General features: G+C 38.8%; 3 non-coding genes across 3 annotated transcripts; 2 read left to right on the top strand and 1 right to left on the bottom strand.

Annotated features, from left to right (window-relative positions):
* The first annotated feature begins 4,520 nt into the window (after positions 1-4,520).
* Positions 4,521-4,596, top strand: TRNAP-UGG (transfer RNA proline (anticodon UGG)). Its single transcript has one exon. It is a non-coding gene; the product is annotated as a tRNA-Pro (tRNA).
* Positions 4,597-6,258: 1,662 nt separating this feature from the next.
* On the bottom strand, positions 6,259-6,330 carry TRNAP-UGG (transfer RNA proline (anticodon UGG)). The gene has a single exon. It is a non-coding gene; the product is annotated as a tRNA-Pro (tRNA).
* Positions 6,331-14,990: 8,660 nt separating this feature from the next.
* TRNAT-AGU (transfer RNA threonine (anticodon AGU)) lies at positions 14,991-15,064 on the top strand. The gene has a single exon. It is a non-coding gene; the product is annotated as a tRNA-Thr (tRNA).
* The last annotated feature ends 1,242 nt before the right edge of the window (positions 15,065-16,306 follow it).

Below are 16,306 nucleotides of genomic sequence, written 5' to 3'. Positions count from 1 at the left end.
TGTAAGTTCTCTTCCTTTTTTTTTGTGTGCTGCGGATAAAAGACAAATGATAAATCTAGTTGCTGCCAAGGTTCGACATGTCGGCCCGTGTCGGACCCTGGCAACACGGCGACTCTGGCAACATGTCGCCAAAAGTCGGGCGACTTTTGGTTGAGGTTCGATGATCAAGAATTTGAGGCCCATAAACACATTGGGAACATTATTTTTGGCCTAAAACATCACTTAATCTAAAGTTTTTGATTGACACATGTTTGGCTATATGCGGGCAAAACTGGAAGTTTGGAAAATCCATATAAACTAATGTAAACAATGCAAAGAGAACACAATGCGTAACAAGTGAATAGATGTACTAAAGTTTACAATTCATTATACAATTATGTTGAGTATGGTTCATGCCTCACATTTTGTTGTCGACAGACACGGGGTCCCGGCCCCCGGTGAGCGGGCGGGGGTCCGGGGAAGCCGCCTCGACGGGGGCACCGCCCCCGGAGCCTGTAGAGTTCCTACATCATTTTGGCAAAAATTGAACGAAAAATAGGTGAAAACCCGAATAAATCTTTATTAAATATGTGAATTGGGCGATATATCGCCGAAATGTCGACTTTTCAGTGATATATCGCCAAAATGTCGACATTTCGGAGATATTTCGTTGACTTTTTGCAGAATTCGTGTCGCTCGGGGGAGTCGTGTCGCCCCCCAACGACTTGGCGATATATCGCTCTGTGTCGGCGATATATCACCGACACATTGTACCATGGTTGCTGCCCAATTTTCTTGATAGGTTTCAAATGGGTCCCTTGGTTATCAAATCTCTAAATTCTGTTTTAAGAGATAGTGAAGTGTCAGATACTTGAGATGACAAATCTCCCATGCATCAAAATCCCAGGTGCCAAAACCCTCCTCTGACCACCATAGCTCTAACCTAAGCAAAAGTTGTTTTCCAATGGAAGAAAACATCAACCAATCCCACATACGTGAGGAGATAGAAGATTACATATTAAATAGTGTAATGTAATGGGAGTATGGGAAGTGGGAGCTAACCTTGGCCACAAGAAAAAATTTAGCATTAAATCACCCAACTCATTATGCTAGGAGAGTGGTAGATGGAAGCGTGAACTACATCCAACAACCCCTCCTCAACCCCATAAAGAATTTCTTTAGTTCACAAGTTTTGAGATAGATAAACAATTTATAGGGAATAGGAAGGGATCGCAACAGAAACATTCTTGATGCTTCTTCATATGCTTGCTTATGGATTCTAGAAGGGCTGTTGAGTATGGGTTATAGGATACATGCAAACCATCCAAAGTAATGGTAATATGGATTTTTCCTTTTCATCTGTTCTAAGGTTGAATTTTTGGTTCTTTTGGGTCTACTCATGAAGTTTGAAGGATGGGTGTTAATGATTTTGTATTAGGGAAGATAGAAATAGTAAAGGAAATCAGAGAAAACGAAAAGGTTGGAGGAAGAAATACTAGTTGTGTTCACTGTTGATGTTCTTGATTACCATAGCATTCTGGTTGCTTTGAATTTTGCTTTGTTTTGTGCTATGGATAATCCAAATGGGTATGATGTAAGTTGTTTGGAAAAAGAGAAAGCCCAACATCACAGTCATCAGCTTCTTTGAATTTTCTTGTGTACTGATGTTTTGGTATGTTTTCCTTGTCTTGGACCTGTATGGACATGATGTATTGATGGATTTGGAGGTAAGAGGAACAATCAATGTGGCAAAGGCATGTGCATAGACAGAGACCATATATAGAGAAGATTGACTTCTTTTTATTTTATAGAATAGAGTTTTATTAATTTAAAAGAATCCACTATTACAACCTAAACATATTAGTTCAAACAGTAAAGGCTGGTGGAGGTGAAGGGGGGGGGGGGAAGGTGATAGTTAGGAAGGCATCTTGCGAAAGGGCACTTTCCTTCGCCAGCACATCAGTTACCATATTAGCCTCAAGATAAATATGTTTGAATGTGAGAGAGGCAAATAGGGTCTTGTTCTAGAATGTTCGAAATGATAGGGAATATCTTCCACATTGCTTCATGTGGATGGTGTTGCAATATGTAGAATAGGGTTTGATTGTCTATTTCTACTTGAAGGTATGAGAAGTGAAAATCACGGGCCCACAACAAGGCTTGTCGCAGTGCCAGGGCTTCTATGGTGAGAATGTCATGAGAGTCAGTTCCTCGACTAAAGCAAAAGAGCATATTGCCCCTATGATCCCGAGAAATGCCTCCAAAACCAACAGCTCTGTGGTCCTTAAACAAGGAACCATCCACATTTAATTTGATGCAAGGGGGAATTGGTGGTTCCCATTTAATATAGGATGGAGTGGACAATGTGGCAGGATAGTTTGTGACCCTTGACTAAAAAATTGGAGACCTTTCCAAATTTGAAAAGATACCTATGCTATTGAAGGACGCTATTGAGTGTCAAAAAGACTTGTGGCATTTTCCACAAAAGCCAAAATGCTGTGAGAGTGGTAATGGGCCATTCTATCTATGGGTCATCATGCCATTGGTTGAGTAAACATATGACTTTGTCCACCAGATTACCCTGCTGTTCCAAGATAGGAAAGTGTAAAGCTTCCCAGACGGCATGAGCAAGAGGACATGTGATAAACATGTGGTCTGGGGTTGCGTGTTCTTCTCCACAATGGAGACAACAAGTGGGACATGTGTAGCCTCTCTGTTCCAGTAAAGAAGCAATAGGCAATTTTTGATGTTGGACTTTCCAAAGGAAATGTTGTACACGAGGTAGCAGCAGTACCTTCCAAAAGCGTCTCCAAATGTTCATCTAGGAGATAGAGGAAACGGAAGAGGTAATAGTCAACTTGCATGCGGATCTAACTGAGAAAGTCCCTGAAGTGGTCCAGTGCTAGATCTGTCCGTCTACGTGCTGTGTAACTGATAAGGGAATCTCCAAGATTCTTTGGACGACTTCCGGAGTCCACCATTGATGTAACAATGTTTTGTTCCATGAGTGAGAGCGTATATCAATGAATTGAGATACCTTCTTAAGGGTAGATTAAGAGAAAGGAAAGCATCCCAAGTCTGGAGTAGCTTGAGGGATCCATGGATCGATCTAGGGTTGATTAGTTAACCATCTTGCACTTGCCGCAATAGTCCATTTTTCAGCAAATCTCTCCCCATTAAGATGGATCGCCATCTCCAAGAGTCTGTGGGTGATGGGGCCACATTGAGGAAAGAGGAATGATGACAATACTTCTTTAGCATTAATCGATCTCCAGAGAGAATGAGGATTCTGAAGTAATTCCCATGCCTTGCGAGACAGAAGATTGAGGTTAAAAGCTAGGAGGTTGCGAAAATTCAGCCCTCCTGCAGATTTCAGGGTACAGATTGTGTGCCAATCAATGGTGTATACTTGTTGTTTGTTACCTTCACATTGTTTTCTCCGATGACTGAATGAAAGAGGCTTGTATGATCACTATTTTTAGATTATGCTTAATTCTAAAGAATTTTATCAAATCCCCTACCATTTCAAAATTCCGAAGTACCTTCTTTTACCATTAGATCAGTTTCTACTTCCAAGAGGAAAAAAGGAAAACAGAAAGAAAGAAGTAGGGAGGGTGAGAGTAAGCATGCCAATTCGGTATGGCACGATACTGTACTAAATTTCAAAACCTCATATTGAAATCATACCGTACCGAATTTATACGGTACGGTATGAAAACTGTATTTTTGAAAACGGTTCAGTACGGTTTCGATATAAAAATGGTACGGGAAAAACAACATGGTTCGGTATACAGAACAATATAATTTCAGTATGAAAAATCGATTCTTCTAATCTTCAAACTGTAGCCGCAACTCCATTGATCTATGCCTTCTTGCCTCTAGGTTTTGAGGAGACAACAATAAAGCGAGATCTACTGAGGTTCAAGGAAGAAATAGAAGAAGTCGGCAATTGTTTGGAAGCTGGTTACTAGGTTTTCGTCATGCGGTTCCGGAGGCGGAGAGACGCTGGCGGTCCTTCGATGTGTGTCTCTCCACTTCCTTCTCCCTTCTCCTCTCTCTCTTCCTCTCTCTCTTCTCTCACCTCTTCTCCTCGACCGGTGTCTTTGGTGGCGGAGAAGCGCTAGTGGTCCTCCACCACCCTCTCCTCCTTCTCTCACTCTTTTCCTTCTTCTCCTCCCCTCCTCATCTCCTCTCTGGGTAGTTCTCTGGTCGTGCTCTCTTATCTGAGCACCTTTCTCCTCCCTCTGGTCTGTTTTTGCAAAGGTTACGTTGATCATTAGACTTTCGATGAATGATATACAAAACTGTAATTATCCATTTGTAAGTGTAATAAATATTAATTGATCTGTAACAACTACAATTAATTGATCATATTACTTCAAATACACTCGAATTCATTATAATGTTCATCTTCTTATTATTACTAATTGTAACTACATGATTGGTTTGTCACAAAATTTTCATTGGACCAATTTGTCCTATTTATCACCTACAAAACCACTTACATACTTTTAATATTAAATTAATTCCATTGTGCAGCAGAGCATTTGGTCTAGTGGTATGATTCTTGCTTTGGGTGCAAGAGGTCCCGAGTTCGATTCTCGGAATGCCCCATCATCTGCCATAATTTTATTTTATTTATTTGTTGTACTGTTTATTTGTATTACATTTGTAGCACATCTTCATTGTTGAAATTTATTAGGAAAAAAAAAAAAATTCAATTTTAAGGGGTTGTATGGTAACTATTTCAGCACACTTAATTTTGTATAATAATTCGGTCTAAAAAATGTGTGATGAAACAGCCTATTGGTACACATATTGCTTGCTGGCATGGACACAAATTTGATCATTGCAAGAAATTGGAATGAAAACTTCGTCGTACAAATCCGTAATCAACTTTACGTGCCCATTTTGCTTAGGAGGAATTGCAGCAAGAGGTATATGGGCATGATGAGTTGAAAGGACATCTCCAGTACTAGCTTGAGAAGGAGCCAATTTGCAAAATTTGCAATCTGAGTGTTTATGGCCCATGCGGATACAATAGGAACACATGAGAGTAGGGCGTAACTCATAAGCAAATTTGACTTGTATAACCTCATAGTAGAATGCGATTTAAACAGAACTGAAGAAGTTAGATCTTGGTTAATTGGTAGTAGAACGTGAGCAGCTGGAACGAATGGGGAAGATCAATCACCCTTGGGACATTCAATAATATATCCCACCTTGTTGAAGATCAAATTGAGCACATCATGATCATGAAAACGCCAGTGTAGTTGGAGAATTTAAACCCACATAATCACATAGCGAAAAGGAAGGATGGTAGCTAGTATGCTATGATCCCAAGGTTGAGAAATGATTAGATGTCCCTTGTAATTTCATGGTTGAGCAAAGAGTATAAGATTATGAGTTTTTCTCATTCCTGCATTTGATGGTGAAGCGATCGGTAGCACCTTCCACTAAGTGAAATCCATCAACTTCAAACATCTCGGAGTTGAAGGCTTTGGATAGAAAATGGGTTAAATCATACATTGTAACCACAATTCCATCAACCATCCAGCCTAAGAGAGTGAATTTGATGTTGTTCTTGATATCTTCAAGTTTACCACTTGAGAGGGACATGAAGTTACGATCAAATGGACACCATCATCAAGTATAATAACAACGAAAGAATTTTTCTCTTTGAATTGATTGAGGTGTAGAGTGATGATACCATTCCTTTACTGCAAGTCAAAAGAGAGGTTGAGAGCAGGTCTTCTTCTTTGTTGGAGAAAGGCTCTTAGTTGGAGAAAGATCAAGAGCTTGCTAGTAGGTCATCTTCTTCGTTGGAGAAAGTTCAATTGTTGTAGACTTGTCTTGTAGGGAAGAATGAAGGAAGTGTTTATCACACACAAAGAAATTTGATGGCAACAGCTAAGGTTAGAAATGGGGTTTGTCATGAAGAAGAGATGAGTTTTATACTTTTATTATTTTAAAGTCAAATGACTCGATTACCCTTGAGTCACGTTTTTCCCCAAGTTTTCTCAAGTGTGCCTTCCGCATTTTTTTTCAAAATTGTGTCCATGCCAGCAAGCAATATGTGTACCATACAACAATCCCTTAAAATTGAATTATTATACAAAATTAAGTGTGCTGAAATAGTTACCATACAACAACCCCTTAAAATTGATTTTTTTTTTTTAATAAATTTCAACAATGAAGATGTGCTACAAATGTAATACAAATGTAATACAAATACAACAAATAACAACAAATAAATAAAATAAAATTATGGCAGATGATGGGGCATTCCGAGAATCGAACTCGGGACCTCTTGCACCCAAAGCAAGAATCATACCACTAGACCAAATGCCCTACTGCTCAATGGAATTAATTTAATATTAAAAGTATGTAAGTGGTTTTGTAGGTGATAAATAGGCCAAATTGGTCCAATGAAAAATTTGTGACAAACCAATCATGTAGTTACAGTTAGTAATAATAATAAGATGAAAATTATAATTAATTTGAGTGTATTTGAAGTAATATGATCAATTAATTGTAGTTGTTACAGATCAATTAATGTTTATTACACTTACAAATGGATAATTACAGTTTTGAATATCATTCATCGAAAGTCTAATGATCAACGTAACCTTTGCAAAAACAAACTAGAGGGAGGAGAAAGGTGCTCAGATAAGAGAGCACGACCGGAGAACTACCGAAATAGAGAGGAGATGAGGAGGGGAGGAGAAGAAGGAGAAGAGTGAGAGAAGGAGGAGAGGGTGGTGGAGGACCACTAGCGCTTCTCCGCCACCAAAGACACCGGTCGAGGAGAAGAGGTGAGAGAAGAGAGAGAGAGGAAGAGAGAGAGGAGAAGGGAGAAGGAAGCAGAGAGACACACATCGAAGGACCGCCAGCGTCTCTCCGCCTCCAAAACCGCAGGACAAAAACCTCGTAACCAGCTTCCAAACAATTGCCGACTTCTTCTATTTCTTCCTTGAACCTCAGTAGATCTGGCTTTATTGTTGTCTCCTCAAAACCTAGAGGCATGAAGGCATAGATCAATGGAGTTGCGGCTACAGTTTGAAAATTAGAAGAATCGATTTTTTCATATTGAAATTATATTGTTCTGTATACCGAACCATGCTGTTTTTTCCATACCAGTTTTATATCGAAACCGTACTGAACCGTTTTCAAAAAATACAGTTTTCATACCGTACCGTATAAATTCGGTATGCTATGATTTCAATATGAGGTTTTGAAATTCGGTACAAGATCGTGCCATACCAAATTGGCATCCTTACTCTCACCCTCCCTATTTCTTTCTTTTTGTCTTCCTTTTTTCCTCTTGGAAGTAGAAACTGATCTAATGCTAAAAGAAGGTACTTCGGAATTTTGAAATGGTAAAGGATTTGATAAAATTCTTTAGAATTAAGCATAAGCTAAAAATAGTGAACATACAAGCCTCTTTCACTCTCGTCTTTGCTCACCAACCTAAGTTTTAAGCTACTCATACAAATCTCTTACTGCATTAGATTTGGAGCATGATGGGTTAGAGATGTGTGATTATGGGCCAACTCCGAAATATTGAAGAGATAAAGAAGACAAATTTGATCTACGGCTGAGATTATAAATTATCAATCAAATCTACAAAGATATTATTGAGAGAGTCCAAATGGAGAAAAGAGTCATTGCATACTTCAATATCTTATTTCCTATCTGGGATTTAATTAAAGAAAGAAAAAGAGGAAAAAGAATTATATTTAGAGAAGGAAGAGGCAAAAATCCCGTTTTTGAATGTCTCTATCCAGTTTCGATCAAGCCCTTCATCGAACGGTCATCCGATGTCCGATCGTGCTGAATTTTGGAAGAGAGCTTCACGACTACGTAAAACTCAAATCCAACGGTGGAATTATGCATCTGATCTCTATAAGTTGGCGCGATTACTACGTCAAAACCCTAATTGGCTGAGTCAGATAGGAACCCTGAGTTTTATTCAAATTCAGCCGTGCCTCATATCTCATGTAAACTCTATAAAAGGAGAGCATACTCCATCAAAGGAGAACATGTTTTAGAGCTTAGTAGAAGCATTCTTTCTTCTCTCTTGAGTTTATTTAGGTTTTCTCTAGTTTTCTTTGCTTGTATTTGTGAGATTTAAATTTCTAGATTGAATGTTTAGGTTTAATTTTTTTATGTAATGCAATTCAATTTCAAGTTTCAAGTTTTTAGATTCATTTTTCTCTGGGTCTAGCAATTGCAGATTTAGATCATTCTAGATCTAGATCTAGTTGTTAGGGTTGGTTGAGACTCGAATCGTTTGTTCAATTCGCAAGTAAGTAACATTCTTTATTAATCTTCTCTCCTCCCTCCATTCCCACTTCTATCTACTCCTTCATATTCTTAATTTAGGATTTACTTTTAGCATTTATTTATTGTTCTCCCTTCCCCTGTATCCTTGATCAAAGATGCCTACAGTCATGCCTCTCTTTGGTTAGTGTTTCTATTTTACTTTCTGCAATTTACTTTTTGTTATTTACTTTCTGCAATTTACTTTCAGCATTTATTTATGTTTTCCCTTCCCCTGGATCCTTGATTAGAGATGCCTACAGTCGTGTCTCTCTTTGGTTACGGCTTCCTTTTCCCTTTATTACTTTGTTATTTACTTTTTGCACTATTTTTTTTCTCTCTTTAATATCCATTCCCCCGATCAGTGGATTGTAAGCTACGGCAAACCACGGTCAAAGTCATTATTATTATATTCCCCTTCCCTTGATCCAAAGCTGACACTCGGATCACTTCCCTTTTCCTTTTATTTTTATTGTTCGCATTTTTTTTCCTGTCTTTTATTTATGCATTGATTGTGTTTAATTTATTTTTCGTTTCAATTCGATTGCATTAGATGTATAGATTAGGATCGTTTAGTTTAGTTAATTAATTAACAAAAATTGAATCATTCCACTCTCGCATTACTAATTAAGAAGTTGAATTCTAAGTGGCATATCTCCTTGAGATCGACCCATTACCTACACGATACCGTGCGCTTGCGGTTACTTTTAAATTTCACAAACAAAAGTGTTACTCAAAATAAGATTCCAATTGAAGTATTCAAATCTAGAAAACCTACCATTTTTCACCTTTGTCATTGAAGCACTTTTCAAAACCATTATACTGCCCCACATCAGGAGGGGAACATTATAATTCTTTGAGCCAAAACATAATTGTGTTTAGAGTCTTACCAGGATCAACTTTTATAATTCCAAAGGAGGACTCATTTCTTGACTTCCAAATGTAATAAAAAGTAACAAACATGACAGATAAAATCTAGGAAATCAACTGTCTTTCGCATTAGAAATGGGAGTAGAAACTAATGAAATCCAATCCCCTATAACAAGAAGGGTTCCTTCAAACCCAAAAAGAAAAGAAAAAGTTAAGCTCTTTCTAGGTGGATAATCTAGCACCAAACCTTGGGGGAGCGTAGACACCAATGATCCACAGAATGCCAAATATAGGGTCCCTAATCTTAATGCCAATCTTTACCAAAAAAAAAAAAATCTTAATGCCAATAAAGTGCTTCATAACCACCGAATCCAACACAATCATGTTTGGACTACCTATATAATACCCACAAGTAGGCCTTTAGAACCACCACATGCACGGGGTCCAACCAAGAGTTAGAAAATGTTTTAGAGGACCAACAAGCTTGATCGATGCAATATCCTCACACTTAATTTCACCCAAAAAGAGAACATCAACATGGAATGGTTTAACATGCTTACAAATGCATTTGAGAGTGAGGAGAGAATGGATTCCCCTCACATTCCATGCAGAAGACGTAGGGCAGAAATAAAATAAAAGCAGAAAAAGATAAGTTATGAAACAAAACTGCAGAGATATAGATGAGAGACATGAACTGTAGATCGAGAAAGTCAAAGAAGAAGAATGGAAAGACCAAATAGAGAAATTCCAGAAGCATATGTAGCTGGGTTGGGTTGGACAGACCAATTTATGCAAGCCTTGAACTGAAGATCCTATCTGAGATGGCAGATTGCTAGCCTGAGCAACGAAACTAAGAACATACTCCACAGATTGATTGGAAAGCCATGCCAACGCAGAAGAAAGGGGAGGAGGATATCTGGTTCTGGAGACTTCGATTAAAATGAGCTTAACAACACAAGTTTCAAGAGAGAGAATTTCGGGGGGTAAATTAAGCAAGAGCCCCCTCCAAAGTGCAAGCAGGGAAATTCTTTGCAGCACACAGGGCTGGGTGAGACAAAACGGCCGGGTTTCCATCCATCTTGACCTTCAACCGCCAGTACCAAACTCAAACCGACATACTGGTTCATCACTTTGTTCGCAGACTCAAAAGAAGAACACCAAGGGCACAATCATGATATTTAAAACTAGGTTTAGGAGGGCCTTATTCCGTTGAGACGAAGGAGTCGTTAGAGGAGACTCTTCACTTGCTCAAAAACCCTAAGAGGTTGAAGGAGAATTAATCTCCCTGCACTGCTTCACCACGATCCAAGACAAATAACTTTTGTCTCAATCCTCCGTTGAGTCAAACTGAGTAAAGAAGGAGCCCCTATTAAAACTGACGATATTTCTTTCTCCCACGCTGTTCCAACATGCCCAAAGCATTGCGCAAAAGAATCTTTTGACGGCTATTGCACACGAAGTGCAACAATTAAGGTATATAAGGAGCCACCTTCTTCCCATTGCACTTAGAAACCAGTCCCAGGTTTGCATTTCCTAGCCACGGTTGAAGGTCTCTTGATGAGAACTTAGATGGGTGCATGCCATTCTCAAAAAAGAGAAAGAAACAAATTAAGAGTGTTAATTGTATAATCAAGGAAAAAGATGTGAGATTTAGGAGAATGCCCAACTTGCTAAGAAGAAAATGATATTGTTCTTGACTCAAAGCTTTAGTAAAAATATCTGCCACTTGATGCTTAGAAGAAACATAAATTGTTTGAATTTGCCGAGCCTGAAGTTTTTCACGAATCACATGACAATTGATCTCAATATGCTTTGTTCGCTCATGGAAGACTGGATTTGCAACAATGTGTATAGCCGCTTTATTGTCACAAAATAGATCCATAGGTTCTGGATGCAAAACTCCTAAATCCTTAAATAAATAGCGTAGCCTAGTCAATTCACAAGTTGTCGTGGCCATGGATCTGTATTCCGCTTTAGCAGAAGATCGGGAAACAGTTGATTGCTTTTTACTCTTCCAAGAGATAGGACTTGATCCAATGAAAACACAATAGCAAGTAGTAGAACAACGAGAAGTGGCACAACTTGCCCAATCTGAGTCACAATAGGCATTGATGTGTAAGTCGCTAGCAGAAGATAACAAAATGCCTTTCCCTGGACAAGATTTTAAATAGCGTAAAATCCGAAATGCAGCATCCAAGTGAGGTTTTCTAGGTTTCTCCATAAATTGACTGAGAACTTGCACAACATAGACAATATCAGGTCTAGTGACGTGAAATAAATCAATCTTCCAACAAGTCTTCTATATTCTGTTGGAGTAGCAAGAAGTTCGCCTTCTTCACTGTTCAATTTTAAGTATAGCTCCATAGGACAATTGATGGGTTTGGATCCAAGTAGACCTGCATCATTAAGCATCTCCAAGGTATATTTCCTTTGAGAAAGGAAGATACCTTTAGTTGATCGAGCAACCTCAATGCCAAGAAAGAATTTGAGAGTGCCTAATTCTTTGATATGAAAGTGACTATGAAGAAACAATTTCAAAGCATTGATGACAACTTGATCGTTGCCAGTAATAATTATATCATTCACATAAACCAAAACAATAGTGATGCTAGACCCACTGGAAGATACAAACAAAGAATAATCAGCTAATGATTGTTTGAATCCATCAAATTGTAGAGCAGAAGTGAACTTGGAGAACCAATTGCGAGAAGCTTGTTTTAAACCATATATGGACTTGTGAAGACGACAAACCATATTATTCTCCCCCTTTCGAGAAAAACCAGGTGGCAAAGACATGTAAACTTCCTCATCTAGATCACCCTGAAGAAAAGCATTGTTAACATCCATTTGAAAAAGAGGCCAACCTTTAATTGAAGCTATAGCAAGGAGGCATCGCACAGTGACTAATTTCGCAACAGGGGAAAATGTTTCTTGGTAGTCAACACCTTCAATTTGAGTAAAGCCTTTGGCAATCAAGCGAGCTTTGTAGCGTTCAATAGAACCATCTGCTCGATATTTAATTTTGTATACCCATTTACACTGGATAGCGACCTTGCTAGGGGGAAGAGGTTGTAAGCTCCAAGTATGGTTTAGCTCAAAAGCCTTAATCTCATCAGCCATTGCAACACACCATTTTGGATTGTAGGAAGCCTCAACAAAGGAACGAGGCTCAGAATCAGTAGAAATACTAGAAAGGAAAGCACGGTGAGTAGGGAAAAAAGCCGAATACGAGAGGTAATTATTGAGAGGATAAGGGCAAGAAGGAAGAGAAGCAACATTGCACTTATAGTCGTGGAGGTGAGGAGGAGGGTGAGTAGGACGAGTACTACGACCAAGAGAGACGCTAGAATCATGAGATTGTGATTCTAGTAAAGAGGGGGTGGGGTAGGAGGAGGAGAGGATACTGGATCATCAATTGCAGGGCAATGAAGGACAAGTGGAGAAGAGGAGTGGGGAGGAGGAACGGATTGAGGGAAGGTTGCATGCTGGTATGGAAATATCGTCTCATGAAATATGACATCCCTACTAGTGAATATCTTACGAGTGACAGGGTTATAAATATGATATGCCTTTTGCCCATATGGATATCCAACAAAAATGCCTGGAATAGCATGTGAAGAAAACTTAGATTGATAAGGAGTTAAATTCTTAGCATAACATAAACAACCAAAAACAAGAAGATGAGAATACTTAGGTGAAACACCGGTCACAAGCTCATTTGGGGTTTTTCCTCTTAACAAGGGGGTAGGGAGACGATTGATGAGATAAACTGCAGTCTGAACACATTCCCCCCAAAATGCTAAAGGTTGATGTGCTTGAAAACGTAAAGCTCGAGCAACCTCAAGGATATGACGATGTTTGCGTTCAACAACTCCATTTTGTTGAGGAGTAGCAACACAACTACATTCATGAATTATGCCCAACTCATTAAAGTAAGAAGAGAGAGAGAAATTCAAGACCATTATCACTACGAATTTTTTTGACAAGGTAATTAAATTGTGTTTTTACCATGGCAATGAAATTTTTAAGCAGACATTGAGTTTCAGACTTGTGACGCATAAGAAATTGTGAGGAAAAAGAGAAGGATGCCCTAATCGCCAATGCCACATGTCAAAATTTTGTGAAGATTGTGAAACAAAGGAAGCAAAATGACCATGAGCACGATAAAAGTAGAGACCAACATGCTTTTCACCAATCCCAATCACCCGTTTCATAGTGAGGTCTTGAAAAACACAAAAATCAGGAAAGAAAATAACAGCACAATATAGAGATTTAGTGAGTTGAGTGATAGACAATAAATTATAATGAAAATCAGGAACATAAAGCACATCATAAAGGTGAATAGAAGAAGATAAGTGAGCAGTCCCTTTGTGAGTCATTGGGACATATGTACCATTAGGTAGATGAATAGGTCTAGAATGAGCATAAGGTGAAACATTATTTAAAAGATGCAAAGAGTGTGTTAAATGATTGGTAGCACCTGTATCAATGATCCAATGAGATGAAGAAATGGAGGAACAACAAATAGACTCACCAGACAAATTGGCAGAAGGTTGAGGGCTTCCAGTATTGACAAATTGCATAAACTGTTGGTATTGTTTGGCTATGAGAGATGGGCTAGATCCAGGAGCCACTGTAGAAGTTGCAACACTAGATGAAGAGGAATTTGAATTTGGCACTTTAGGAGGAAAACTGTGAAGTTTATAACAACGAACCTTCATGTGCCCTTCACGTCCACAATGATCACATTTAGGTCTTGATCGATGAGTGCCAGAAGAATGACTCGCACAGCTAGAATTATTGCGAGTAGCTGTAAGTGCATTAGCATCAGGATGAGTAGGTACAGAATGAGTAATCCGCAATTCTCGTTGATGCTCTTCTTGAATAACCATAGAGAATACTTTATGGAAGAGATGGATCGAGAACCTACTCTGATACCATGTTAATTGTATAATCAAGGAAAAAGATGTGAGATTTAGGAAGAACAAAAGGAGATAACGTGGTTCGGCCAGAGGCCTACGTCCACAGGAGAAAGGAGGCTGCTTTAGTTTTCATTAAATCTAGGGTTTTACAATGATCCATAATTTATAGGTTTATTTCTACCGTCTTACCCTCTCTACCTGGATACGGGTTATGACCCGACCGAATACAATTTAACAAAGAGAAAGCCCAGCAGGCACTAGAGGGATGCTGATTGTATGGAACAAATTAACTCTAAGACCAAAAGCCAGCGAGGCCAAAGCAAGCTTGGGGGACTGGAAAGGAACACCCACTTCAGAGGAAGGGGGAAGCACCAAAGGCAGGTGGTTGCGAGAGATAGAAAATGCAGTAACGAAGCGTAGAGAAAACCAGATAAGAAGGACGAAGACGATGCAAATACTTCTGTTCACGCTAACAATTGTTGAAATGGGATTTTTGTTCAAAGCATGCAGAAAGAAGTTGCCAAACCCATGAAGGAGAGAGAGTCTAGGGAAAATAAAATGTAAGAGAGAAAACGATTGCAAGTAGAGTCGCAAATAAATTAGCCATCAAAACAATCATAACATTAAATAAGGAAGCAAAAAGAAGGGACAAACGGGCAATAGAAAGACAGAGAAAGAGCACTAGAGGGAAAGGAATATCAGCATTTAAGATAGCCAGCTCCTAGAGTATTACGTGTGCATGAAGCACCCTCGAAAGCCAAGGCCTCAAGCTCTGTGATTTGGTGCTTCTAGCAACCATACGGAGTAGCCTCTTCTTTTAGTCTCTGAACGTTATGCAAATCAACGGCAACCTCTACTAGATCAATATATCATAACACCGAAAAGTCATAACGTCTAGCTTTCGTAGCTCAGTTGGTTAGAGCACCCGTTTAGTAAGCGGGAGGTCTTGAGTTCAACTCTCAACGAAAGCATATAAGTGTTTTTTTTTTTTTTTGTATTTATTTATTTATTTTTGGCGGATAAAAGACAATGATAAATCTAGTTGCTGCACAATTTTCTTGATAGGTTTCAAATGGGTCCCTTGATTATCAAATCTCTAAATTCTGTTTTAAGAGATAGTGAAATGTGTTAGACACTTGAGATAACGAATCTCCCATGCATCAACATCCCAGGTGCCAAAACCCTCCTCTGACCACCATAGCTCTAACCTAACCAAAAGTTGTTTTCCAATGGAAGAAAACTTCAAGCAATCCCACATACATGGGGAGATAGAAGATTACATATTAAATAGTGTAATGCAATGGGAGTATGGGAAGTGAGAGCTAACCTTGGCCACAAGGAATAATTTAGCATTAAATCACCCAACTCATCATGTTAAGAGAGTGGTAGATGGAAGCCTGAACTACATCCAACAACCCCTCCTCAACCCCATAAAGAATTTCTTAGTTCACAAGTTTTGAGATAGATAAACAATTTATAGGGAAAGGAAGGGGCAGAAGCATTCTTGATGCTTCTTCATATGCTGCTTTATGGATTGTAAAAGTGCTGTTGAGTATGGGTATAGGAACATGCAAGCCATCCAAAGTAATGGTAATATAGATTTTGCCTTTGATCTTTTCTAAGGTTGAATTTTGGTTCTTTGGGTCTACCATGAAGTTTGAAGGATGGGTGTTAATGATTTTGTATTAGGGAAGAGAAATAGTAAAGGAAATTAGAGAAACGAAAGGTTGGAGGAAGAAAGACGGTTGTGTCATTGTTGATGTTCTTGATTACCATAGCATGCAGTTGCTTTAAATCGCTTTGTCGCGCTATGGATAATCCAAATGGGTATGATGTAAGTTGTTTGGAAAAAGAGAAAGCCCAACATCACAGTCATCAACTTCTTTGAATTTTCTTGTGTACTGATGTTTTGGTATGTTTTCCTTGTCTTGGACTTGTATGGACAGGATGTAATGATGGATTTGGAAGTAAGAGGAACAATCAATGTGGCAAGAGGCAGTGCATAGAGAAAGACCATAGAGAAGTTGTATTCTTTTTATTTAATAGAATAGAGTTTATTTATTTAAAGGGAGAAACCCCTATTACAGCTTAAACCTATTTGTTTAGATAGTAAAGGCTAGTGGAGGGGGGGGGGGGGGGAGGTGATAGTTAGGAAGGCATCTTGTGAAAGGGCACTTTCATTCGCCAGGACATCAGCTACCATATTAGCCTCG

The sequence above is a fragment of the Hakea prostrata genome, chromosome 4, assembly GCF_041222555.1.
Source record: "Hakea prostrata isolate BN-2017 chromosome 4, UWA_Hpros_2, whole genome shotgun sequence".
In the NCBI taxonomy this organism is placed as follows: Eukaryota; Viridiplantae; Streptophyta; class Magnoliopsida; order Proteales; family Proteaceae; genus Hakea; species Hakea prostrata.
This window is presented reverse-complemented; position numbering and strand designations above follow the sequence as displayed.